The sequence below is a fragment of the Budorcas taxicolor genome, chromosome 16 (genome assembly GCF_023091745.1).
Source record: "Budorcas taxicolor isolate Tak-1 chromosome 16, Takin1.1, whole genome shotgun sequence".
Lineage (NCBI taxonomy): Eukaryota > Metazoa > Chordata > Mammalia > Artiodactyla > Bovidae > Budorcas > Budorcas taxicolor.
This window is the reverse complement of record NC_068925.1, coordinates 14,100,129-14,126,638: the sequence shown is the minus strand read 5'-3', so window position 1 is coordinate 14,126,638 and position 26,510 is coordinate 14,100,129. Positions and strand designations below refer to the sequence as shown.

The 26,510-nt window shown below is 42.6% G+C and overlaps 1 non-coding gene across 1 annotated transcript; it reads right to left on the bottom strand.

Moving 5' to 3' along the window:
- Nucleotides 1-15,059: 15,059 nt before the first annotated feature.
- On the bottom strand, nt 15,060-15,131 carry TRNAW-CCA (transfer RNA tryptophan (anticodon CCA)). The gene has a single exon. It is a non-coding gene; the product is annotated as a tRNA-Trp (tRNA).
- Between the last annotated feature and the right edge of the window lie 11,379 nt (nt 15,132-26,510).

Genomic DNA, 26,510 nt, shown 5'->3' with positions numbered 1-26,510 from the left:
TGGAGAAGACTCTTGAGAGTCCCTTGGACTGCAAGGAGATCCAACCGGTCCATTCTGAAGGAGATCAGTCCTAGGATTTCTTTGTAGGGAATGATGGTGAAGCTGAAGCTCCAGTACTTTGGCCACCTCATGCGAAGAGTTGACTCATTGGAAAAGACTCTGATGCTGGGAGGGATTGGGGGCAGGAGGAGAAGGGGACGACAGAGGATGAGATGTCTGGATGACATCACTGACTCAATGGACGTGAGTCTGAGTGAACTCTAGGAGTTGGTGATGGACAAGGAGGCATGGCGTGCTGCGATTCATGGGGTCGCAAAGAGTCGGACAGGACTGAGCAGCTGAACTGAACTGAACTGATATACATGTGTACAAGTATATATATAAAGTATATATATGTGTGTGTATATATAGGTTTACATTTGTGTATGTATATATGTGTATCAGTTCAGTTCAGTTCAGTTCATTTCAGTGGCTCAGTTGTGTCCGACTCTTTGCGACCCCATGAATCTCAGCACGCCAGGCCTCCCTGTCAATCACGAACTCCAGGAGTTCACTCAGACTAAAGTCCATCGAATCAGTGATGCCATCCAGCCATCTCATCCTCTGTCGTCCCCTTCTCCTCCTGCCCCCAATCCCTCCCAGCATCAAAGTCGTTTCCAGTGAGTCAACTCTTCGCATGAGGTGGCCAAAGTATTGGAGTTTCAGCTTTAGCATCAGTCCTTCCAAAGAAATCCCAGAGTTGATCTCCTTCAGAATAGACTGATTGGATCTCCTTGCAGTCCAAGGGACTCTCAAGAGTCTTCTCCAACACCACAGTTCAAAAGCATCGTATATACAATATTAAAGTAGGAAGAAACCTTAGAAAGAGATGTATAGTAACATTTTCCCCATTCCATCATTGTAACAAAGGCCAAGCTATGTTCAGTTTAATCTAATATGTCTATACGTATAAAAGTTTCCAAACTGTTTCTGAGGCAAACATGGAAGCATGTAAAATGTTGGTCTCCTTAGTTAGGTACAATGATATTTCAGATTCCAATGACTTATTTGGAGTTAAGATTGCAAAGCTACCACAGTGAGGTTAGACTTTACAGAACAAATTAAAAAATAGATGTATAAAACAACTGCAACCAAAGATACAAAATGATCTTTCTTAAAGGCTTATCAAATTTGTTTACAGCCCACTAAGAAGAAAAAAGTTATTAACTACATCAAATAAATCAGTCTCTTTTGATTCTTGGGAATTTGTGTTGTTTCCTATGGATCTTCCTCAAAAGCACATATGCATTTCATCACACTGTCACAATGAAATGACTTGGTGATGTGAACGACTGAAAAACAGAAAAATTAACAATATTCATGGCTTAAACTTATATAACAGAGAGATAGCAAGCTAAGAGTAAAAGTTGGTATTTAGTTTTATAATGCTTGGAAATCTACATATTTTCCCTTCCTATCAACAAATTTGAGCATAATCACAGCACTTACAAATCTACACAAAAGCATCGCAGTACTTAAACATCTTTGCTTTTCAAAGATTTGGTCTCATGTTTGATCTGATATGTGATGTTTTATAAAGCAACATCTGCATGCTACTTTTGAAATGTTGTAAAAGTTTGGCTATCTTTACAAAAGTTGCACATAGTAAAACACAGTATTCTTGTTACATTCTTATAGAAACTGTGGCCCCTGGGATTGGCTGGGGCTGGGAAGATGGTTCCTAATTCCTGTCATTCACAAGCTTGCAAGTATCCTTGGCCCCCAGCTTAAAAAGCCCACATGGAAGTAATGTTAAGAGATTAAGGGAAGGTCCATTGACTGCCATCCAATTTCCTGAAATTGCCCACTTAGAATACTGAGACATTAGAAGCCTCCCTTTCTCAAGTGCGAAGCCTGAGTGTGCTGAGCTGACATAAGGTGCAGGGCGATCTCCCTCAACAGCACATTTTCAGGAAAAAGGAGAGATGATCTAGCTTGAATAAAGAGAACAGCCACACGGAGTCAGGTGCCAGTGACACCCACCTGGCATGCGTATCAGGAGGACACGATGGCTCCGTGTATAAAGAATCCGCCTGCAATGCAGGAGACAGAGGAGATGCAAGTTTGGCCCCTGGGTCAAGAAGGTCCCCTGGAGGAGGAAATGGCAACCCACTCCAGCATTCTTGCCTGAAAAATCCCATGGATAGGGGAGCCTGGTGGGCTACAGTCCATGGGGTCACAATGAGTCGGACATGACTGAGCACAGCACACACACAGGATGAGGAGAGAGGAGGAGACACTGGCTGTGGGAGCATCTTAAAGGCAGGCTGTCCCACCTGTTTGTGTGAGCATCTGGCCCTTCCACATGTCAGAAGCCTGGTTCAAGGAATTACATTCCTCATTGAACATGTTCAAAACAGCCACATTTATTTCTTTTTACAAATAACTGTTTTCAAAATAATGTTTGTTTATGGGAGTCATCTGGAAAATTAAATGATCTATCTTGATGTTCTTTAAAAAAAATAAGACCTCCTTTAAGTTTGTTTCATGTAATGTTTCTGAAAATTGGAAGGATTAAAACTCCATGTGTGAAAGCATTTAGCTAAGGGATCTAATTTCCTTATAGAACAGAATATTCTAAGCTGAGAGGAGTTTTCTCAGCAATTCAGACTATTGTGAACTTAAAGGCTTGTGTCAAAAAATAAAAGGCATTTGAGGCTAAAATGATCCAGTGTCTCTCATCCAAAGTACAGGGAGACCATGAATATCATGTATATTGGTTGTGGAGGAAAACTTGTAGGAAAAATCCTAGGTGTGCAAAGTATGCGTTAAAATTTTTTTTCTAACTGTCATGGTCCCTTTCTTATCAATATAGAAAATCTGTGCAGTTTCTCTTGGTTATTAAGTCTTCTATAAAGTGTCTTATTCTCATTTTCTTTGGTTTCAGGTAACAAGCATATACTTCAAGTTGGCAAAAACAACCAAAGCTGTGGCTGTTTTTGTTTAGTTGCTAAGTCATGTCCGACTCTTTTGTAACCCCATCAACTGCAGCCTACCAGGCTCCTCTCTCCATGGCATTCTCCAGGCAAGAATACTGGAGTGGGTTGCCATTTCCTCCTCCAGGGGATCTTCCTGACCCAGGGATCAAGCCCAAGTCTTCTGCATCTCCTGCACTGGCAGGCAGATTCTTTACCCCTGAGCCACCCCAGATGCCAGAGAGACAAAGTATTAGAATATTATTCAAATTCAAGCTGAAGTGACTCAGCTGAGTTTTAAATACTAGTAGAATGGTTCTGAGAACTCCATATCCTGCATGAAACTTAATACCCTCACCAATATGTGAAATTCCTGGGACTGACACTATCTCCATGTCCTTGTTTCAATCTCAATTTAAGGTTTCCCCGTGGACCTCCCCCACACCCTGGGCCCACATAGATGTTAAGCTCCACCCCTTTAATTTTCTCAAAACAAATGAAACAAGCCTTCATAAAGGCTAGTAAAAACAAGGCATTTTGCAGTGTAACAGACTTCAGGGAAGTTTAGAGTTGTACTGGGGATAACGCACAGCAGCACCGGCAGTTATAACTATTTGATGCCTCTCTCTTTCTCTCTTGCTCTCTTTGTAGATGTCATTTACTCACACACAGGAGGCTAAGCTTCTCCCCCTCAAGAATCTCTCACCTTTGTATTTCACTTCCTTTATTAAGCAAAATAATTGAGCTGAGTTCTTTCCACTCAGCTCTGAGCTTTCCTTTGTATGGAATGAGCCCTGATAACATCCATGGAGAACTTTCTTCCACCTCCATTTGCCAGAAGCCAGTGAGAGGAATCCCGCCTGTGACAAGGTCATGAGGAAGGAAGCTGACATACGCAAGGCGTGATCAGACTTCAGGGGCCCCCCTGGAAATTCCTAAGCATGTACCCCAACAAAAAACCAAAAATCTGCCAGCTTTTGTGCTCTGCTTTTCCACTTTTCTGATATTCTCTGGAAAAAAGTCAACTCAGGGCTTTAGTCTTCCGCATTTCAAAGGGATGTTTCAGTTAAACCCCCTCTGATTGCTCTCTAGCTTGCCTAACAGGTTCCTCAGACCTCTAACAGCTTGTGAATTGCTTACAGCCCCCCAACCGCGAGGGGCACAAAGCTTAAAAGCATCTTAAAGATACAGAGCCTTTTCTAAAGAGTTAAAAATCATATTGGTGATGGGTTTTCACTGTTGACTCAATGATTGCCACCAGGCCTCCATATTCTTTATCTTTTAGGCACCTGGGAGGATGTTAATCAATGTAAATGGGATATGGAAAAAGATATATAGTAGTTTTGATGTTAGCAACACTAGACTTCTGAGTTAATTACTTTTCTTTTGTTATAAATCACTGTACTCCTTTCACTTGTTATAAACTGCTGTATCTTTGCTATGTAAGAATGTAACTTTATTTAGTGCTTTCTTAGAATGGCACCAAACTTTGGGAAGATCAACACAAATAAGTCTTCTGGTTGACAAACCCTTATCAGAAAAAAGGCTGTAAAATGTTAATTGGCCCTTTGGGCTGGAAGATGATGTAAATTACCTAAGACTTGTGTATAAAATTAAGTATGCAGAGAGAAAAGCCTGGTTTTGATAAGAGTCTGGACTGCTAACGCTGCATAACTTTGTGTTACCCATTGATCTTCATGTTTTATCAAAAGTATAAAAGGCCTTCTGAACAATAGAGAATGGAGCCAGTCGCTGGACTGGTTTCCCCCGTGTCTCTCTCTCTCTTTCTCTCCCTTTCCCTCCCTCTCCTCTTTGCTTTAATTTCAGGCTGAATTCCCATCTGGGGCGCAGAGGCTCGCCAAGTCTACTTACTTGCCCTGGCTGTGAAGACCCGCGCGAAAGGGAGCCTAAGGCAAAGCACCCTTAGATATTCAAGGGAGCGCCGGTGGCCCAACGTAGATGGTGCAAATTCCTTGTCTGGAATTTTATTGGTCTTCCGCGTAATCCAAGTTATTCAGCCCTCTTTCTCTTAATTTTCCTACTACACTATTGTTTCTTAATCTAATCTTATATCAATCAATAAATAAGTCTTTCCTCGACATCACTGTCCACCCTTTGAATTCCCTGGATCCACCAGGGCTGGACCCTGGCATCCATCTCTTGAAGGGAAGAGAGCAATATGACAATTTATTTTCTCTCTCAGTAGCACTCCCTACGGCCACTGGTGCTGTCCCTGGAATATTTCTGATTCTCCTTCCTTCCGGACACAGGGCGGGGCTGTAATTTTTGGCCCCAACAGTTTCATGTGATTCATGCAATGTGACAATTTCTGAAAGATGGGAGGTGAGTGACGAATGTCACTTCTGAGCAGGAGCATTTAACTCCCAGCATGAAGCCCTCTCTCTTCCCCCTGCCAAGTACCAGCATTGCTTTGGATGCAGGTGCCTCAGGGCACCTGAGTGACTACAGCAGCAAACACTGCAGCTGTCCCAGGTAGGCAGCTCCCTGGGGGTCTAATGGATTTGACCTTCCTTAATGCAGTGTTCTTGCCTGGAGAATCCCAGGGACGGGGGGGGAGCCTGGTGGGCTGCCGTCTATGGGGTCTCACAGAGTCAGACGCGACTGAAGCAACTTAGCAGCAGCAGCAGCAGCAGGAATGCCCCCACAGTGCCAGTAGCAAAATGAAAAATTATACCTGATAATTAATGATACCTGGTCCTTCAGATATAAACATTTTCCCTGTTTAAATGGTTTGTTTCAAGTAGATTCACAGACTGGGAAGTTTAGCATCATGATGACGAGAGACCCCACATCCATTCCCAACAGCCGGAGCTGTTTTCTGGTCCTTGCTGGGCCCAGAGACGACATTTCATGTCTGTTCGGTGCTCCATGCCCACAGAGACCACACCATGAACAAGCTCTTGGGAGCAACCAAGTCTGCAGAGCACTGCCTTCCCCTGCAGGTCCTCTTGTTGTCTTCTAAGGGTGGGTATGACTCTGACTTAGTCCTTGCCCAGCAGGGCTCCCTGAAACCTCCAGTTTGGGGATCATTTTGCATCAAAATGAGACTTCCTTGGTGGCTTAGATGGTAAAGTGTCTGTCTACAATGCAGGAGACCTGGGTTCCTGGGTCGGGAAGATCCGCTGGAGAAGGAAATGGCAATCCATTCCAGTGCTATTGCCTGGAAAATCCCATGGACAGAGGAGCCTGGTAGGTTATAGTCCATGGGGTCGCAAAGAGTCGGACACGACTAAGCGACTTCACTATTTCACTTTGCCTCAATAAGAGCAACCCCATTCCTCTCCCAAGCCTGATAGCATCACTGATTTTGATATACATCAAATTATTTGGGAGATACAAGACATTCCTGGCAATCCTGCTACATAAGTACTCCACATCACTGTTTTCCCCTCATGTGGTCATCCATGATACAGAAGGGTCTTTCTGCAAGGGAGCCTTCTCCCCAAGACCCTAAGGTGATATGGCAAAAGGCTAGTTGATTTTAGTTTTTATTTCAATATAATATGTTGGGAGAGTGTGTAATTTCCTGAGTTCCGTCTCACTGCAGCAAAGATTTGAAATGGCAGACCAGTGTTATAGCTTAATTACAGCTCAGTTTTATTTGGCAAACAAAGGAAAACACATCCTTGAGGCATGAGAGTGGCCAACCCAAAAAAAGAGAGAGGTTCAACCTTGGCTCCTCTTTTTATATGCTTTTTCTCCTCCCCCTGAGTCTGCCCTATTTAAATTGGGCTAGCCAGGAGGGCTGGTTGTTTCAGCTGAGGGTCTCACTCTGATCCTTGGATTTTCTGTTGTCCATTTTTGTGGGGTTTTTCCTTTCTTTGTCTTGAAGCCACCACCATTTGGGTCTCCTTTTTCCTATTCTAACTACCTAACATTCCCCTCTCAAGAGATGGGAGGCCCAAATCTTTGGGAATAGGGACATCACAGTCTCTCAGGCCACTTCCTGCTGAGCTGGAGTGGTGAGGTGCACTGGGCCTCCACTCTTGCTAGTCTCAAGCCTCAGAGTCCTTATACCAGTGTCCATCTAAGGGTGAGTGATAGTTTTCATGGTTGGGTGTAGTTTATATATCCTTGTTGAACCTGCACTGCATGTTGTAGCTTATTGACCTGGACACAGACAGAACAAGTTAGACAGTTGATAATACGTGGAGCAATCATCAGTTCAGTTCAGCTGCTCAGTCGTGTCCGACTCTGCAACCCCATGAATCACAGCACGCCAGGCCTCCCTGTCCATCACCAGCTCCTGTAGTTCACTCAGACTCAAGTCCATCAAGTCAGTGATGCCATCCAGCCATCTCATCCTCTACCATTCCCTTCTCCTCCTGCCCCCAATCCCTCCCAGCATCAGGGTCTTTTCCAATGAGGTGGCCATTGGAAAGGCCATTGGAAAGGTGAAAGGCCATTCACCTTTTCGCATGAGGTGGCCAAAATATTGGAGTTTCAGCTTCAGCATCAGTCCTTCCAAAGAAATCCCTAGGCTGATCTCCTTCAGAATGGATTGGTTGGATCTCCTTGCAGGCCAAGGGACTCCCAAGAGTCCTCTCCAACACCACAGTTCAAAAGCATCAATTCTTCAGTGCTCAGCTTTCTTCACAATCCAACTCTCACATCCATACATGACCACTGGAAAAACCATAGCCTTGACTAGACGGACATTTGTTGGCAAGGTAATGTCTCTGCTTTTCAATATGCTATCTAGGTTGGTCATAATTCTTCTTCCAAGGAGTAAGTGTCTTTTAATTTCATGGCTGCAATCACCATCTGCAGTGATTTTGGAGCCCCCCAAAATAAAGTCTGACACTGTTTCCACTGTTTCCCCATCTATTTGCCATGAAGTGATGGGACCAGATGCCATGATCTTGTTTTTGCTTTGGCTTCATCCCTTCATTCTTTCTGGAGTTATTTCTCCACTGATCTCCAGTAGCATATTGGGCACCTAATGACCTGGGGAGTTCCTCTTTTGGTATCCTATCATTTTGCCTTTTCCTACTGTTCATGGGGTTCTCAAGGCAAGAATACTGAAGTGGCTTTCCATTCCCTTCTCCAGTGGACCACATTCTGTCAGGCCTCTCCACCATGACCCACCTGTCTTGGGTTGCCCCACAGGCATGGCTTGGTTTCATTGAGTTAGACAAGGCTGTGGTCCTAGTGTGATTAGATTGACTAGTTTTCTGTGAGTATGGTTTCAGTGTGTCTGCCCTTTGGTGCCCTCTTGCAACACTTACCGTCTTACTTGGGTTTCTCTTACCTTGGCGTGGGGTATCTCTTCACAGCTGCTCCAGCAAAGCACAGCCGCTGTTCCTTACCTTGGACAGGGGTATCTCCTTACCGCCACTGTTCCTGACCTTCAATGTGGGATAGCTCCTCTAGGCCCTCCTGTGCCTGCGCAGCCACCTCTCCTCGGGTTGCTCCTCCCGGCCACCGGCCCTGGCCTCGGGCGTAGGTGGCTCCTCCCAGCTGTCGTCTTTTAATTGCCTGGCTGCAGTCACCATCTGCAGTGATTTTGGAACCCCCCAAAATTAAAGTCTGACACTTTTTCCACTGTTTCCCATCTGTTTCCCATGAAGCGATGGGACCAGATGCCATGATCTTAGTTTTCTGAATGTTGAGCTTTAAACCAACTTTTTCACTCTCCTCTTTCACTTTCATCAAGAGGCTGTTTAGTTCCTCTTCATTTCCTGCCATAAAGGTGGTGTCATCAGCATATCTGAAGTTATTGATATTTCTCCCAGCAGTCTTGATTCCAGCTTGTGCTTCTTCCAGTCCAGTGTTTCTCATAATGTATTCTGCATATAAGTTAAATAAATAGGGTGACAATATACAGCCTTGACATACTTTTTCCTATTTGGAACCAGTCTGTTGTTCCATGTCCAGTTCTAACTATTGCTTCCTGACCTGCATACAGGTTTCCCAAGAGGCAGGTCAGGTGGTCTGATATTCCCATCTCTTTCAGAATTCTCCAGTTTATTGTGATCCACACAGTCAAAGGCTTTGGCATAGTCAATAAAGCAGGAATAGTTGTTTTCTGGAACTCTCTTGCTTTTCCCATGATCCAGTGGATGTGGAATTCCAGTTGAGCTGTTTCAAATTCTGAAAGATGATGCTGTGAAAGTGCTGCACTCAATATGCCAGCAAATTTGGAAAACTCAGCCATGGCCACAGGACTGGAAAAGCTCAGTTTTTGTTCCAATTCCAAAGAAAGGTAATGCCAAAGAATGCTCAAACTACCACTCAATTGCACTCATCTCATACGGTAGTAAAGTAATGCTCAAAATTCTCCAAGCCAGGCTTTAGCAATACGTGAACCATGAACTTCCAGATGTTCAAGCTGGTTTTAGAAAAGGCAGAGGAACCAGAGATCAAATTAAGAGACCTAATCAGTACCAAAACAACAACAACAAAAACCCCTAATCCTAAAATCTTTGCAGCGACTACCTTCTGACTTACTTTATCCCTCTGTTAAATGCAAATAGGACAACTTGACCAAATGTCGGGGTGCTGAAGATACTGTATTAGTATGTCACTACCACAAACTCTGGGGAGAAATAATCTGGAAATGTGGTGAACAGGTAGTACAAGATGAACATGATCAATTAAAACCACTGCTCAAGGACAGAGACACCAGAGGGATCCAGCTGAGAGGTCTTGTGTGTTCTTCTCCTCCCTCCTGTCCATCACAGTAATGCTGAGTCACCACTGTCTGTACAAAACTCCCATAAGCTGGCAAAGGAAAAATAACTATAGGTTTCTCATTATTCACCAAGACACACACATAGTATGAACATTGATTCCCTTTCTGGGTTATCTGTCAAAATGTAATCATTCTCTTTGTATCTTTATCAATACATAATGAGAGAGCTGATATACTCATGGCATTATTTCATTTTTCACATTACTATAATTCATTTTATTTGTTGTTTTTCTTCTCTTTCATTTCTATATCAGATAAAAATAGTTGGAAAGAGAGAAATATTTCCAGCTCAGCTTATGTCTCTGCTATTTAAAAAATAATTAAATAGACATCTATTAAGTAGTAGGCCGTTTTCTAGGCCCCGTAGATACTGTTATGAACAAATCGGAAAGCATCTGTCCTCTGTGAACACCATAATCTAGAAAGAATAAAATGGTAATAAACAAATAAACAGAAATAAATTTTAGATGGAGCACACTGAGGAGGATAATAAAAAGAGTGATATTACCAGCAGTGATTAGATGTTGGGAGTTCTTTTAGGTTTGTTATGTCCAGAAAGGCCTTTTTGAGGTGACATTTGAGATGAAACTAGAAAGCAAGAATCCTTCATGTTGAAATCTTCATAATTGAAAGAGCAGAACACACCAACCAGTAAAAACATCAAAAAGGAGAAATATAAGTAGTGTATGCTACGAATCCTAAAAATAAGTCCCTGGTGAAAACAAGTTATAAAGGAGAAAGAAAGAAATGAGAGGGCTTTAAAAGGAGACCACCCAACAAATGAGCTTACCTACAAAACAAAAATGGAGTCACAGATGTAGAAAACAAACTTGTGATTACCAGGAGATGAGGGGGAGGGCTAAATTGAGAGATTGGGGTTGACACATACACACTATTATATATAAAATAGATAATTAATAAGGACCTCCTGTATAGAACAGGGAACTCTACTAAATACTCTGCAATGACCTATAAGGAAAAGAATCTAAAAAAAAGTGGATCAAAGCTATGGTTTTTCCAGTAGTCATGTACAGATGTGAGAATTTGACCATAACGAGGGCTAAGTACCAAAGAACTGAGGCTTTTGAACTGTGGTGCTAGAGAAGACTCTTGAGAGTCCATTGGACTGCAAAGGAGATCAAACCAGTCAATCCTAAAGGAGAGCAACTCTGAATATTTATTGAAAGGACTGATGTTGAAGCTGAAACTCCAATACGTTGCCCACCTGCTGCAAAGAGCCAACTCACTGGAAAAGACCCTGATGCTAGGAAAGACTGAGGGCAGGAGGAGAAGGGCACAACAGAGGATGAGATGGTTGGATGGCATCTCTGACTCAGTGGACATGAGTTTGAGCAAACTCCAGAGAAAGTGAAGGACAGGGAAGCCTGGCTTGCTGTGGTCCACGAGGTTACAAAGAATTGGACATGCCTAAGCCACTGAACAACAACATATGTATTTGTATAACTGATTCACTTTACTGTACATCTGAAACTAACACAACATTGTAAATCAACTATACCCCAGTAAAATTAACTTTAAAAAAGGCCACTCAGCACAAGCCACAGAAAATACTGAGATGTTTTTGAGAAGGGACTATCATACACACGTAGAAATTGGGGAAGAAAAAAATCAGTTTAAAACAAGTCAATTAACTAGAGATACTCCTTGTATGGTCAAGTAGACAGATAAGATCTAGAATACATAAACAAGATCTGGATTTCTATTTTCTCCTATTTTCTCCCTTATATTATGTCTCAATTATATAACTTCTACGGTTTTTTTTCAACCCCATTCTCTGTGTATATTCGTAACTCCAACTATACTGATGACAAGTACTTCAAGTGTCTTAACAAATGTTTTCTCTCCTTCCTTTATCTTTCTAATTGCTGTTCTTTATGCTTCTGAGAACTTCTCCATCATCTTCAATTGTTAACTCCAATATATCTCTTAAGAATTAAACATCACTTCTTTTACCAGTTAATTTGCATTGCATTCAAGGCACAGAAAGCAATACTTAAGTGGCTTAAATAATGACAGAATTGATTAGCTCATGTAGCTGGAAATCCAGAGGAAGGAGATATTTCTAAATGAGCCTAACCCAGTGGTTCCAACTCAATCAATTTCTCCTTATTTTTCCTGGTTGTAAACATCTCTGTGTGTTGCTTTAATCCTCAGTCTGCAAAGAAAAAAATGGCTATAACATTTTTCTGTTAAAGGAAGAGACCAGCATTCAATATCTGAGAAGAAAGCTATTACTTAAGTAAGCAATGGAAAACTGCTTTTTAAGGCAGACTCTCCTTGAGGAAAGTTGATCTGTACAAGATTTTAGGAAGCACAGAATTCAGAAATTAGTGGGCTTTAGAGACGGGACTTCTTGGGCATTAGTGGAACAGAGCTGTTACTGACTTTCTGATGGTCAGGGTAGGTTTCCACTCATCTGGACAGCTGGCAGAACTATGGTCAGTGAGAGTACTGTCTTTGATTATACCAACAAACCAATGTCCAAGGAAAAAGAAAAGAGGTCCTTCTGGAAACTCTCTCATGAGATCATAGAATCAGCTTTCCTAGAGCTCCCTACCCAGCCTGTCTTTACATCTCTTTGGGCAAAGTCGGACTGCTAAGAACTTCTAATCAGCTAAGAACTGTCTGGTTCAGAAGAAATCAGCAAGGGAAAGGAAGTGGTATAATTTGATTGGCTTAGATAAATCCTGCCCTTTCCCTGTAACTTGGGCAATCCACACTATCTCTAGATATTGAGAGAGGACAGTGTTGTTTACCACATTGCTCTGGACACATTCCCTAAAGCATCTTTTGTCATTACAGAACATTTATACTGTTCTGGTTGCCATTTGCCACTTTTCTGGCAAGTGGCTACCTACCTTTCTGACCAATAGAGGAAAGTAATAGGTAAAATACCCAAAATGTCTTGGAATAGTCACTGAGACAGAGCAAGGCTCAGTTCCTTAGGACTATTCATCATCAAGGTTGTCAAGCGTTAGTCCTGAAGCACAAAATGCTAACTTTTAATCCAACTTTTTTAGACCTTTAGGAGTAATGCATGAACACAAATACAATCTACTTTGAGGGAGAAATAAGTAGAGATTCTTATGGAAGATTGTATTTGTAGTGAGTCTTTATGGATGAGAAAGTTTTAGCCAAGTGGCTCTGGGTGGTCTAACTCTTCCATGTACCTTGTAGGTGGAGACTGACAGTCTAACACGTGATGCTTCAGAGAAAAGCTAAAATTGTGAGGTTTCTTTCAGGTGAATGCTCAGATCCAGTCCTTTTGCCTCTATCTTTATTCATAAAATCCCTTACATAATGGTCTTAATGGGCACAGATATCTCCAGAATACTAAAGGAAGAAGGAACCAAGAAAGAAGAAACAAGTGCCAGAAATAGAGAATGAAATGTGCCCCAAACTGGTTCCATGTTCCTCACATTTTTCCAGTAGCCACATGTGATGGTTGCTGCAATTTGTTGCCTGAACACCTCTTCAGAAACGGAGGACTTACTATTCTGCCACCATGCGAACACCCAAAGACCACCTTCAACTGTCAGCTATTTTTGTGTTTCCTAAGAAAACTGAATTGTGTAAGGTGACACCTCTTTTCAAAGGCAGCCTGCAATAAGTAAGTGATCAGGATGAAGGGAAAGACCAGCCCCCTGTACAATTTCGGTTGACTCTGAAGACTCATCCTAGCTATAGAGATCCTCATTGGTCAACCTAGAACTCTGCTGATCCTCACTGTGGTTCAACTTCCCTTTCTGGACAACCTGGCTTCTTTCCTCTTCCTTCCAGAGATGTTTATTGCAAACACTCCCTACTAAAAGTACTAATTGTGCTTTTACCTCATAAACTGATGCCCAGGAAAACCAACATAAAACAATTGTTACCAGGACCAGGAGGGGCATAAAAACAAGCACTGGGATGTGAACTTGCCTATGGATTGCTTTCTATCTATGAGGCATGAAAATCATGCCCAGGACTTCATTATAAGACAATCTGAGCTCCAAAGAAGGTGAAACTCCCAAACAAAGCAGGTATGCCACACCAAGGCCAGAACCCGGGTCATAAAAGAATAGGACCCTGAAACTTGGATAAGAAGCTCTGTTTTAGCCTTCTATCTCCAATTGTTTTAATTCCAAGATTCTTCTGAACCATTTGAACACAAAGAATTAGCCCACTTCCACAAGTTAAGGGCTAGAATTCCCATTTCTCATGAATGTTTTGCAGAGAACAAGTGCTTCCCTCATGAACAACTTCTTTGACTCACAGCTATTAGGCCAAAGAGAAACATGATCATCAAAGGGAATAAATGGTTTATACCATGAAGGAACCTCAAAAGACTTAGAAAATATGTTACTGGCAGAATCTGAGAGAGTAGTACATTCTGAGGTCATGGACTGAGGGGAATAGGTAAAATACAAATTTGGATAAAAGGACGTTTATCAGTATAGGAGAATTCTTCTGGGTATGAGAGTTAATGCCTCAGCAAGGAACCTGGGAAATGGTGTTTAAAAATTGCTAGAATGGCTACTTGAAATGGAGTAAGTAATGGTTCAGCTTCAGTGAAGTAGGAAGACCAGAATTTCCATAACAGACTGTGGAAGAAGCTTAACACTCCAAGAAGTGATTATGCAAAAGCAGATACATGAGATAAGAATCAAATCCCCCAGAGGAAAATGTTCCGGAGAGAAGCCAACAAGGAACCACTTACCAAAGCAATTAGGAGTATGCTGGTGACAGGTGTGCCAGCATCATTAACAAATTCCACGGAGTTTCTCTGTAGGCCAGAGCATATGGCAAGAGATACTGCCATGGGACTGGGCTCACCCAAAGAGTGGGAATGAGAAGATGTCAAAGTTAGCAAGTACCAGTTGGCAGCACCAAAGTGTCAGAAGTCACACTGGTGCAGGGATCGTAATGAGCAGAAAAGTCAGTGTGTCAGCAAAGGAAACTCGGCCCTCAGAGAGCTGTGTCCCTGAGGAGCAAAATAGATGGAAGGCCTTCAAGGGTGCTGCTCAAAGGGAACCCTCAAGACAAACTGATGTACCAATCGGAGGCTGAAAGCAGTTTCCCCCAGAGGAGGTCAAGATCTTCTGCCTGCTTCCTAACCCTGAGACAGTTTTTGAACCTAAAATTTATTTACTGAATCAAAGGCCCAGTCTCAGGAGAAAGATCCCCACCCTACCAGGGCAAGTGCAAACTACATGACAATTATTCCACTCCTTCCCCATGGGGACAGAAGGCGAAGGTGAAGGTGAAGTCACTCAGTCATATCCGACTCTTTGCGACCCCATGGACTGTAACCTACTAGGCTTCTCCGTCCATGGGATTCTCCAGGCAAGAACACTGGAGTGGATTGCCATTTCCTTCTCCAAGGGATCTTCCCGACCCAGGGATCGAACCCGGGTCTCCTGCATTGGAGGCAGACGCTTTAACCTCTGAGCCACCAGGGAAGCCCCCATGGGGACTGATGGCCATTTAATTGGTTGTACATTGAGATGGAGAGAATACACAAACATTAGCTCTGTTTGTTGTGGAGTCTGAGGTGATACTGATACCCAGAGGCTATAAGTGTTAATCATGATGGCCCAGATTTGAACGTGAGCATACGGAGACCAACGAAATAGGGTCCTGACTTGGTTTTGGCTCATAAATGATCCTCTGGATCTTATCTGGGGCCATTTCCCTAGTCTCAAAGAACTAGGGAACATATAATTGAAGTTTATATACTCAGGAGTTTACATACCACCATAAGGTATCATTGATCTGAGGAAAATGGAAAAACCAAGTGGAAACCCATGAAACAGCCAAGAGAATACATCAAAAATAAAAATTATATCATGTGGGGAATGGTAAATACTGCTACCCTTGGACCTGAAAGGCGTGGGTCCCCATCATGTCTTCCTTTATTTCACTAGTCTGGCCTCTGACAAACCAGACAGAACCAGAGGAAGACAGTACACAACCTGCAAATTCGACTACATAGGACCTTAGTTTAAGCCCATATGCCAGACACAGTATCTTCGCTAGAACAAACTATCATGCATGTAAAAACGTAGTATGTGACTGTTAGTGTGGCAGAGGTCTTCCTTTCCATCTCTATTCAGTTCAGTTCAGTTCAGTTCAGTCGCTCAGTCGTGTCTGACTCTTTGCGACCCCATGAATCGCAGCACGCCAGGCCTCCCTGTCCATCACCAACTCCCGGAGTTCACTCAGACTCACGTCCATCGAGTCCGTGATGCCATCCAGCCATCTCATCCTCTGTCATCCCCTTCTCCTCCTGCCCCCAATCCCTCCCAGCATCAAAGTCTTTTCCAATGAGTCAACTCTTCTCATGAGGTGGCCAAAGTACTGGAGCTTCAGCTTTAGCATCATTCCTTCCAAAGAAATCCCAGGGCTGATCTCCTTCAGAATGGATTGGTTGGATCTCCTTGCAGTCCAAGGGACTCTCAAGAGTCTTCTCCAACACCACAGTTCAAAAGCATCAATTCTTCGGTGCTCAGCCTTCTTCACAGTCCAACTCTCACATCCATACATGACCACAGGAAAAACCATAGCCTTGACTAGACGGACCTTTGTTGGCAATGTCTCTGCTTTTGAATATGCTATCTAGGTTGGTCATAACTTTTCTTCCAAGGAGTAAGCATCTTTTAATTTTATGGCTTCAGTCACCATCTGCAGTGATTTTGGAGCCCAAAAAAGTAAAGTCTGACACTGTTTCCACTGTTTCCCCATCTATTTGCCATGAAGTGATGGGACCAGATGCCATGATCTTCGTTTTCTGAGTGTTGAGCCATCTCTATTAGAGGATAAGAAACCATTCTTAATCATTGGTGCCCAATAATGCATGAACTCTCCTTCCCTCTGTCATAATATAAATCTGGACCATCTAAACATCCTTCAGAACATCACACTAATCCAGTGGATTGATGACTACATGAGAGCTGAGCTGGATAGGCAAAACTCTGTAGAAACTTAAAGGGCTGCCAAATCAGTAAAATTTTAAGAACTCCCCTGTTTGGAAGCATACCAGGATATTTCTTCTACAGATTAATTATATATTGTATCATTTATAAAGAAATATATGTGGGCTTCCTGGGTAGCTCAGCTGGTAAAGAATCAACCTGCAATGCAGGAGACCCTGGTTTGATTCCTGGGTCAGGAAGATCCCCTAGGGAAGGGATAGGCTACCCACTCCAGTATTCTTGGGCTTTCCTGATGGCTCAGATGGTAAAGAATCCACCTGCAGTGTGGGAGACCTGGGTTCAATCCCTGCGTTGGGAAGATCCCCTGGAGGAGGGCATGGCAACCCACTCCAGTATTCTTGCCTGGAGAATCCCCATGGACAGAGGAGCCTGGCAGGCTATAGCCCATGGAGTTGCAAAGAGTGAGACACAACTGAGTGACTGAGCATAGCACAGTACATATTTATATATAGATATGTACATATATCAATATAATATAAGTAAAAATTATACACACATACATGGGCCTCTTTGGTCTTTGAATTCTGGAAGCAGTATACTTCATATTTGAGAATATTGCTAAAACCCAGGGCTATGGACTGAATTGTGTTCCCCCAAAATTCTATGTGTAGAAACCCAACCCCCAATACGACTGTTTGGGGCTGGGGCCTGTGAGGAGGTAATTCAGATGAAATGAGGTCAGAAGTGCAGGGCTCCAGTCTGATTTGATTAGTGTCCTTAGACAGCAGAGAGCTCAGATTCTCTTTCTCTCCCTATGAGAGAGAGTATGTGAGCACATAGCAAGGCTTCATAGTGAAATCCACCTTGCCAGCCAGCCTCTGTAACTGTGAGGCAATACATTTCTGTTATTTAAAACAATCCAGCACATAACATTGTGTTATGATAGCCCAAGGGTCATATCCCCACAAACTAAGTGATCTGAAAAGCTCTAAGATATCCATAAAACTCAGAGCAAGAAAGAGCTCTGCACAGATTCAGACTATGGCACAAGTCAATTTGTGGTTTGCATGTATCAGACCCTATTATTTTTGAGGTATCCATAATGGGGAAAATGCTGTGTAGGGTTTGTGCAAAACCAAGCAGAGAACCATAATGCAGATCCCTAGTGTCTAGGAGAAATTCTCCAACTAAAATGGAGAATCACATACTTTTTGAAAATCACTTCCTACATACAGAATAGAGTGTCTGAACATGGAACACTCAGCAGTCATGAAGCCAGAATGGCAGATCAACAGGTGAGTTCTGTCAGGCTCACCAATTCAAAAATTTGTGCAGGTCCAGAAATAACCTACCATAACACAATGGAAGTGTCACACTTGGGACTGAACATGAACAAAACCAAAGGGCAGAAGCAAGCTACAAGAGCAGTTATCCCAGTCTCTGCATCATCTCCCACAGGGGCATTGCCCCTGACTTGGCTTGTACCTGTGTCCACACTGAGGGAATTAACCCTCATAACCAGCTGTTAGAGAGGAAAACACTGGAGCTGGGTTAACTAATGTGTCATTTGGTATGTGAGTGAAAGTCAGAAATGGATTGCTACTGGACTACAAGCCAACTCAGAGCTGGCCATAAAGGACAATGGTAAGGAGATCTTTGGGCAAAGAGAAGTATAAACAGATAAAAATGTAAAGAGATTTTTGGGCTGTGATGAAAATTTTGCCTCTGCTCAAGGGCTACAACGGACGCACAGGAAGATTAGGGACAAGGGCTTCTGAGGGGGAGGCAAGTGAATGGACAGAGTGGGCATCACACTGTAAAGACTTTAGATTGCATGTTCATGCTCACCAAAGATCATGCTCAGGAAGAGGGCACTCTGTAACCCGGGTGGACAAAATTCCTTGGGTGGTTGATGTAAGCTGGCTCTAACATTAGCCACCCCAGGACTGGCACAAAGGGTGAGTTAACCAAGTAGCCATGGAGACAGAGATGGGAGCCCAGTAACATGGGCGTCCACTTCCTGAGGCCGATTTAGCTTCTTTCACTACTAGATATATGCACTGACAATGAAAGGGCCCCAGTATGCTTCATCTTTTGAGAAGACTAATTGGCCATTCGGCGGCAGTTCAGTTCAGTCAGCTGAGTCGCTGAGTCGTATCCAACTCTTTGTGACCCCATGGACTGCAGCATGCCAGGCCTCCTTGTCCATCATCAACTCCTGGAGTTTACTCAAACCATGTCCATTGAGTCGGTTATGCCATACAATGGCAAGCTGACTATATTTCACCATTTTCAATGAAGGGTTAGCTATTATTTCAACAGAGTCCAGGTATGGGCTTGACTTTCCTGCTCATCAGTCAGTTCAGTCACTCAGTCATGTTCAACTCATTGCGACCCCATGAACTGCAGCACGCCAGGCCTCCCTGTCCATCACCAACTCCCGGAGTTCACTCAGACTCACATCCATCGAGTCCGTGATACCATCCAGCCATCTCATCCTCTGTCGTCCCCTTCTCCTCCTGCCTCCAATCCCTCCCAGTATCAGAGTCTTTTCAAATGAGTCAACTCTTAGCATGAGGTGGCCAAAGTACTGGTGTTTCAGCTTTAGCATCACTCCTTCCAAAGAACACCCAGGACCGATCTCATTTAGAATGGACTGGTTGGATCTCCTTGCAGTCTAAGGGACTCTCAAGAGTCTTCTCCACACCACAGTACAAAAGATCAATTCTTTGATGCTCAGCTTTCTTCACAGTCCAACTCTCACATCCATATATGACTACTGGAAAAACCATAGCCTTGACTAGATGGACCTTTGTTGGCAAGGTAATGTCTCTGCTTTTTAATATGCTATCTAGGTTGGTCATAACTTTCCTTCCAGGGAGTAAGCGTCTTTTAATTTCATGGCTGCAGTCACCATCTGCAGTGATTCTGGAGCCCAGAAAAATAAAGTCTGACACCGTTTCCACTGTTTCCCCATCTATTTCCCATGAAGTGATGGGACCAGATGCCATGATCTTCGTTTTCTGAATGTTGAGCTTTAAGCCAACTTTTCACTCTCCTCTTTCACTTTCATCGAGAGGCTTTTTAGTTCCTCTTCACTTTCTGCCATAAGGGTGGTGTCATCTGCATATCTGAGGTTATTGATATTTCTTCTGGCAATCTTGCTTCCAGCCTGTGTTTCTTCCAGTCCAGCATTTCTCATGATGTACTCTGCATAGAAGTTAAATAAGCAGGGTGACAATATACAGCCTTGCCGTACTCCTTTTCCTATTTGGAACCAGTCTGTTGTTCCATGTCCAGTTCTAACTGTTGCTTCCTGACCTGCATACAGGTTTCTCAAGAGGCAGGTCAGGTGGTCTGGTATTCCCATATCTTTCAGAATTTTCCACAGTTAATTGTGATCCACACAGTCAAAGACTTTGGCATAGTCAAGAAAGTAGAAATAGATGTTTTTCTGGAACTCTCTTGCTTTTTCCATGATCCAGTGGACGTTGGCAATTTGATCTCTGGTTCCTCTGCCTTTTCTAAAACCAGCTTGAACCTCTGGAAGTTCATGGTTCACAGTTTGCTGAAGCCTGGCTTGGAGAATTTTGAGCATGACTTTACCAGCATGTGAGATGAGTGCAATTGTGTGGTAGTTTGAGCATTCTTTGGCATTGGCTTTCCTCAGGATTGGAACAAAAATGGACCTTTTCCAGTCCTGTGGCCACTGCTGAGTTTTCCAAATTTGCTGGCATATTGAGTGCAGCACTTTCACAGCATCATCTTTCAGGATTTGAAATAGCTCAACTGGAATGCCATCACCTCCACTAGCTTTGTTCCTAGTGATTCTTCCTCAGGCCCACTTGACTTTGCATTCCAGGATGTCTGGCTCTAGATTAGTGATCATACCATCATGATTATCTCGGTCATGAAGATCTTTTTTGTACATTTCTTCCGTGTATTCTTGCCACCTCTTCTTAATATCTTCTGCTTCTGTTAGGTCCATACCATTTCTGTACTTTATTGAGCCCATCTTTGCATCTTTATTGAGCCCACTCTCTAATTTTCTTGAAGAGATCTCTAGTCTTTCCCATTCTGGAGTTTCCCTCTATTTGTTTGCATTGATCACTGAGGAAGGCTTTCTTATCTCTCCTTGCTATTCTTTGGAACTCTGCATTCAGATGCTTATATCTTTTCTTTTCTCCTTTGTTTTTCACTTCTCTTCTTTTCACAGCTATTTGTAAGTCCTCCCCAGACAGCCACTTTGCTTTTTTGCATTTCTTTTCCATGGGGATGGTCTTGATCCCTGTCTCCTGTACAATGTCACGAACCTCCGTCCATAGTTCATCTGGCACTCTGTCTATCAGATCTAGTCCCTTATATCTATTTCTCACTTCCACTGTATAATCATAAGGGATTTGATTTAGGTCATACATGAATGGTCTAGTGGTTTTCCCTACTTTCTTCAATTTAAGTCTGAATTTGGCAATAAGAAGTTCATGATCTGAGCCACAGTCAGCTCCTGGTCTTGTTTTTACTGACAGTATAGAGCTTCTCCATCTTTGGCTACAAAGAATATAATTAATCTGATTTCGGTGTTTACCATCTGGTGATGTCCATGTGTAGTCTTCTCTTGTGTTGTTGGAAGAGGGTGTTTGTTATGTCCAGTGCGTTCTCTTGGCAAAACTCTATTAGCCTTTGCCCTGCTTCATTCCGCATTCCAAGGCCAAATCTGCCTGTTACTCCAGGTGCTCCTTGACTTCCTACTTTTGCATTCCAGTCCCCTATAATGAAAAGGACATCTTTTGGAGGGTGTTAGTTCTAAAAGGTCTTGTAGGTCTTCATAGAAACGTTCAACTTCAGCTTTTTCAGCATTACTGGTTGGGGCATAGGCTTGGATTACTGTGATACTGAATGGTTTGCCTTGGAAACGAACAGAGATCATTCTGTCGTTTTTGAGATTGCATCCAAGTACTGCATTTTGGACTCTTTTGTTGACCATGATGGCTACTCCATTTCGTCTAAGGGATTCCTGCCCACAGTAGTAGATATAATGGTCATCTGAGTTAAATTCACCCATTCCAGTCCATTTTAGTTTGCTGATTCCTAGAATGTCGACGTTCACTCTTGCCATCTCTTGTTTGACCACTTCCAATTTGCCTTGATTCATGGACCTGACATTCCTTGTTCCTATGCAATATTGCTCTTTACAGCATCAGACCTTGCTTCTATCACCAGTCACATCCACAGCTGGGTATTGTTTTTGCTTTGGCTCCATCCCTTCATTCTTTCTGGAGTTTATTCTCCACTCATCTCCAGTAGCATATTGGGCATCTACTGGCCTGGGGAGTTTCTCTTTCAGTATCCTATCATTTTGCCTTTTCATACGGTTCATGGGGTTCTCAAGGCAAGAATACTGAAGTGGTTTGCCATTCCCTTCTCCAGTAGAGCACATTCTGTCAGACCTCTCCACCATGACCTGCCCATCTTGGGTGACCCCACATGGTATGGCTTAGTTTCACTGAGTTAGACAAGGCTGTGGTCCATGTGATCAGACTGACTAGTTTTCTGTGAGTATGGTTTCAGTGTGTCTGCCCTCTGATGCCCTCTTGCAACACTTACCATGTTACTTGGGTTTCTCTCACCTTGGACGTGGGGTATCTCTTCATGGCTGCTCCAGCAAAGTACAGCTGCTGCTCCTTTCCTGCCCATAACCTCACACAAAACCACTATATTGAGGGCTTAAAGAGTGCTTGATTCATTGACATAGCTTTCTTCAGACCAAAAAGAGACTGCTTTATAGGATAGGAGGTGTGAGAGTGGGTCTATAAGCATGGGATCCACTGTTCCTATTACAAACCATAGCACTCAGAAGCTATCAGCCTGATGAAGCATTGAAACAGCCTATGAATGTTATATAGCTGAAGCACCATCACAGAGGTAATACTTTACAAGGATGACACACCATCCTCCAGGACACAATATACACCTTAAACAAAAGATCTTTAATTTATATAATGTTATGTCTCTAGTGGGCTTCCCTTGTAGCTCAGTGGCAAAGAATCCGCCTGCCAATGCAAGAGATGTAGGTTCAATCCCTGGGTTGGGAAGATCCCCTGGAGAAGGAAACAGCAACCCACTTCAGTATTCTTGCCTGGAAAATTCCACGGACAGGGAAGCCTGGTGGGCTACAGTCCAGGGGGTCCAAAGAGTTGGACAGGACTTGGTGACAGAACAACAACAAATGTCTCTAGTAGTGGGACATATGAGCTAGGGACCCAGGAAGTAGAAACAGGAGTGACCCGATTTGTCATCAATCCCAGTGAGTTATTTGGGGAATCTGTGTTCTCTGTACCCACAATCCAGCAGGCCTTCTTCCCTTCCTGGGAAACCTCACAGTCAACCCACTCAGACTCTGCCCCTGCCCTCAGCATCCTCGTGGGGTTCAAAGAGGAGATACTTCCTGCTGGAGGGACTCAGGGGAAGGGACCGGCTTCCCACCAGAGGCTGTAGGACAGAAAGAAGACTGCCCTGATGCTGTTCTTCAGGAGACACACTTGAAGAGCAGGTAGAGGCAGTCTCCTGAAGCTGCTGGGAGGAATGACTGGTCCCGAGAACATTTGGGTTTCGGCGCGCTTGGACCTTGGCATTCGTCTGATTGGGGCCACAGGGTTCCACACCAGAAGCCCACATTGCTTCCCAGGACCCTGAAAGACTGGATCTGGGGCCCACACAGGTACAATTCACCCTCACCTCTTCTGGACTGGGGAAGTCCTGCCTCTGCAGAGCCTCTGGGTCAGAGCACTCTGCCTGCACCTGGTCAGGCCCCGAGGGTAGAGGCATCTGCACTGTGACTCTGAATGGAGAAGAAACCTAGGGGACAAGGCAGCCACAAGGACCGGGTTTGCTTGATAGACGGTGTGAGCCAGACTTCTCATGCAGGAGTCTGTGAAGGGCCCTCCAGCAACAGTGTTTCTCATCCCAGGACTCCTGGGTCCACTAAGTACAACTGGCAAGATTCTGGGAGGGGTCATTGCAGAGGTGGGGGCAGCAAGGAGCCATCTCTACCTTCCACTGCTATGTTCCCCAGGAAGAGACACCCACTAGAATCTTGAAAGAGCTGCTCCCAGAAGAGAATCTATAAAGAAGACTGTGACGGAGAATGTGATCCTTCTTCAGAATGATGGAAAGCGTCCCCCATTTGTTGGGAGTCCTGCCAAAGACCAGCTCTCTGTGTTCAGCCTCCTGTGGGTGACCTTGAATGAAACAATCTTCCTCTTGAGGACTACGCCTCCATCCAGAGGCACTCGACCCTCAGCGACTACTGATGTGAGAAGAAAAGGCCTGAATGCCTCACCCTAATGTGAAACAACTGTGAATCAGTACCATGGTCCCTGTGGAGTCAGTAGAGGCCTCTACTAGGATGAGTTCACAGCTCTAATCTCTGCGTGCTTCTCCTTTCTTTCGTCGCATCTACAGTGTGGATCCCCGAAGCACTCCTTTGCCAACAATCTGCATACGAATCTCCTCTCAGAATTTGCTTCCCAGGGAAGCCAACCTACAATGTAGGTTGGTACACTGTCAATTAACATGGATTTGCAAGCTACATTTGCTATTGTGTCATCAAAGGTTTATGCCATACCCAGTTTTATCTATGGAACTTCAAAGAGAGATTTAAGTTTTGCATGGAATTGCATTTCACTGATAGAAGAATCACTATGAAAGTGCTTATTATCTGTGAAATTAACTTTTAAAATAGCCTGACAATTTTAAACTTCAAACAATATTACAATTAATGTAACACAGAATGCTTTTTTCTTTCCTTTTAGTCACTGTAGGAGCAAATACATTAATAAATATATTTTGATTGGCCAAAAGGTTGCATTAATAATAATTTGAACCACCACAACTACGACCCTAAAAAGAACCATTTTCCTGGAAATTTAGGCAAAGAAAGAACAATTATTAATCCAAGATTGCTTTTTTTTCATTAACTCTTCCCCTCCTTTTCTCAGCATCTAGCAGTAAAAAGGCAAAACTCATAGATTTACTTATATCATTATTGAAAACATTTTGAAAGGTCTTTGGAAATATTGTGTCTTTTTTAGAGACTCAGACTCAAGGTAAACATTTAAAACATAATCAGTCAATCGATTAAAATCTGAATTGAATAATGTTTGTTAACTATAACTAAGCATTCAATACACTAACCTCAAAATATGAAAGCTCTGCAGGCACCGATTTTGTTAGTGAAGTTAACTTCTACAGTTCTCTTTCAAAGGTATCCACATGCCAAATTCAGAAATTCAATTTGCATATTCCACTGAAGATTAACAAGCCTACCACAGATCTGAAAAGCAGAAGAGAGAACAGATCATTAACATCGTTAGAGTAATATACTGTTTATGAAAACCCCAAAGAAGGGGAATATTAAAAAACCTGGAAAGCTCAACACAGAAATTAGAAAGAAGTGTTTGTGTTTGAATAGAAGAAATTTTGTTTAATAGTTCACTAGTCAAAACAGCCAAGGGAAACAACCAAGGTAATTCAAATAGCGAGTAGAAATTATCTGGGGAGAACCAGAATATTGAAAGAAGTAAGTCTTGATGGTCACATTACTCCTGCTCCTCCTAAATGGTACTGTATCCTCATATATTTTATATACTTGTTGGAGAAGACTTTTAAATATTAATTTGTGCCACAGTAAAATTATATTATGTAAAGGGCTTTAAATGCTAAAGCTTAGCATGATTAAGCAATGCTGAAACTATTATGATACTATAGAAAATGACTGAACTTATCTTCAATAAAAGGAACCAAGAGTTTTAATTATCTGTCCACAGTCTGTAATTTGAGTTTGCATATAGCCTTATAAATAGAATTTAAAAAGAAAATAAGTTCCATAAATTTTTTTAGGAATTTTCAGCAGTATTCATGACCACTTAACAACTTCCATCTCAGTTTCCCAGGACTTATATAGTAAGTTATGTACAAATTCAGTTATCCTCTCAAAACAAACAAACAAACAAAAAATACCTTCACATCTTCATTTATGCTCTGCTTTATGGATTTTAGACTCTTGAGAAGGAAACAACTAAATTCACCCTTTGGTTGTTTGAATTATTAATTCTTCATATCATCCAAGGCATGTGTTTCTTCATCTTTTTCACATCTCCAATCTTATCTGATCTTCCAAACCTAGTTCTATCCATCTCCCAGGAAGTGTTCTAACTTTTCCTTAATAAACATTCCTTTTTGAAATATTTATTACATTGGTATCTGTACCATACATATTAGCTTTTATAATAACCCCTGTTTATCATCATCTGACTCTCCCATTTCTGTCTAATCTGTCTCCTTGTAAACCATGTAAGTGATTTTAAGACAAATGTCAGGCTTTCTATTTTTTTGTACCCTTTGATGTACATTGGGCACAGCGTAAAAGATCAAAAATATATATTGATACATTGAACAAAGATTCTTCTTTCATTTACATGAAGTTTAAGATGTCTTGAAACTAAACCATGAGCTCAGAACCTTCACGCTTGAGTATTAATTTGTGATCTCTTTTCAATGTCCTTCACTATTCTTAGGAATTCCAAGGTTAAGCTCAGAGATTATTTTTAGAAACATTGCAAAATTTTTGTAGCCATATCTAGCAATATAAAGAAAAGAGAGGTGCCATCCAGGCTCTGTGTCAAAAAGCTATAAGCTTCATACTGTTTAACTGTATACAAGTTACCTTGTAAATATGTGTTGTATCATTTTTTATGGTTTTATCTTCTCCTGAGAACACTCATATCACACTACTTGTATCAGCAAATACTAATAGTTCTCCTGCCTCCCTCTCCTCAAGTCGACCTAATTGTGCTCAACTTGAGCAGCCAGAGAAGAAAGCTCACTCACTCAGGGGCCAGTTGAAAT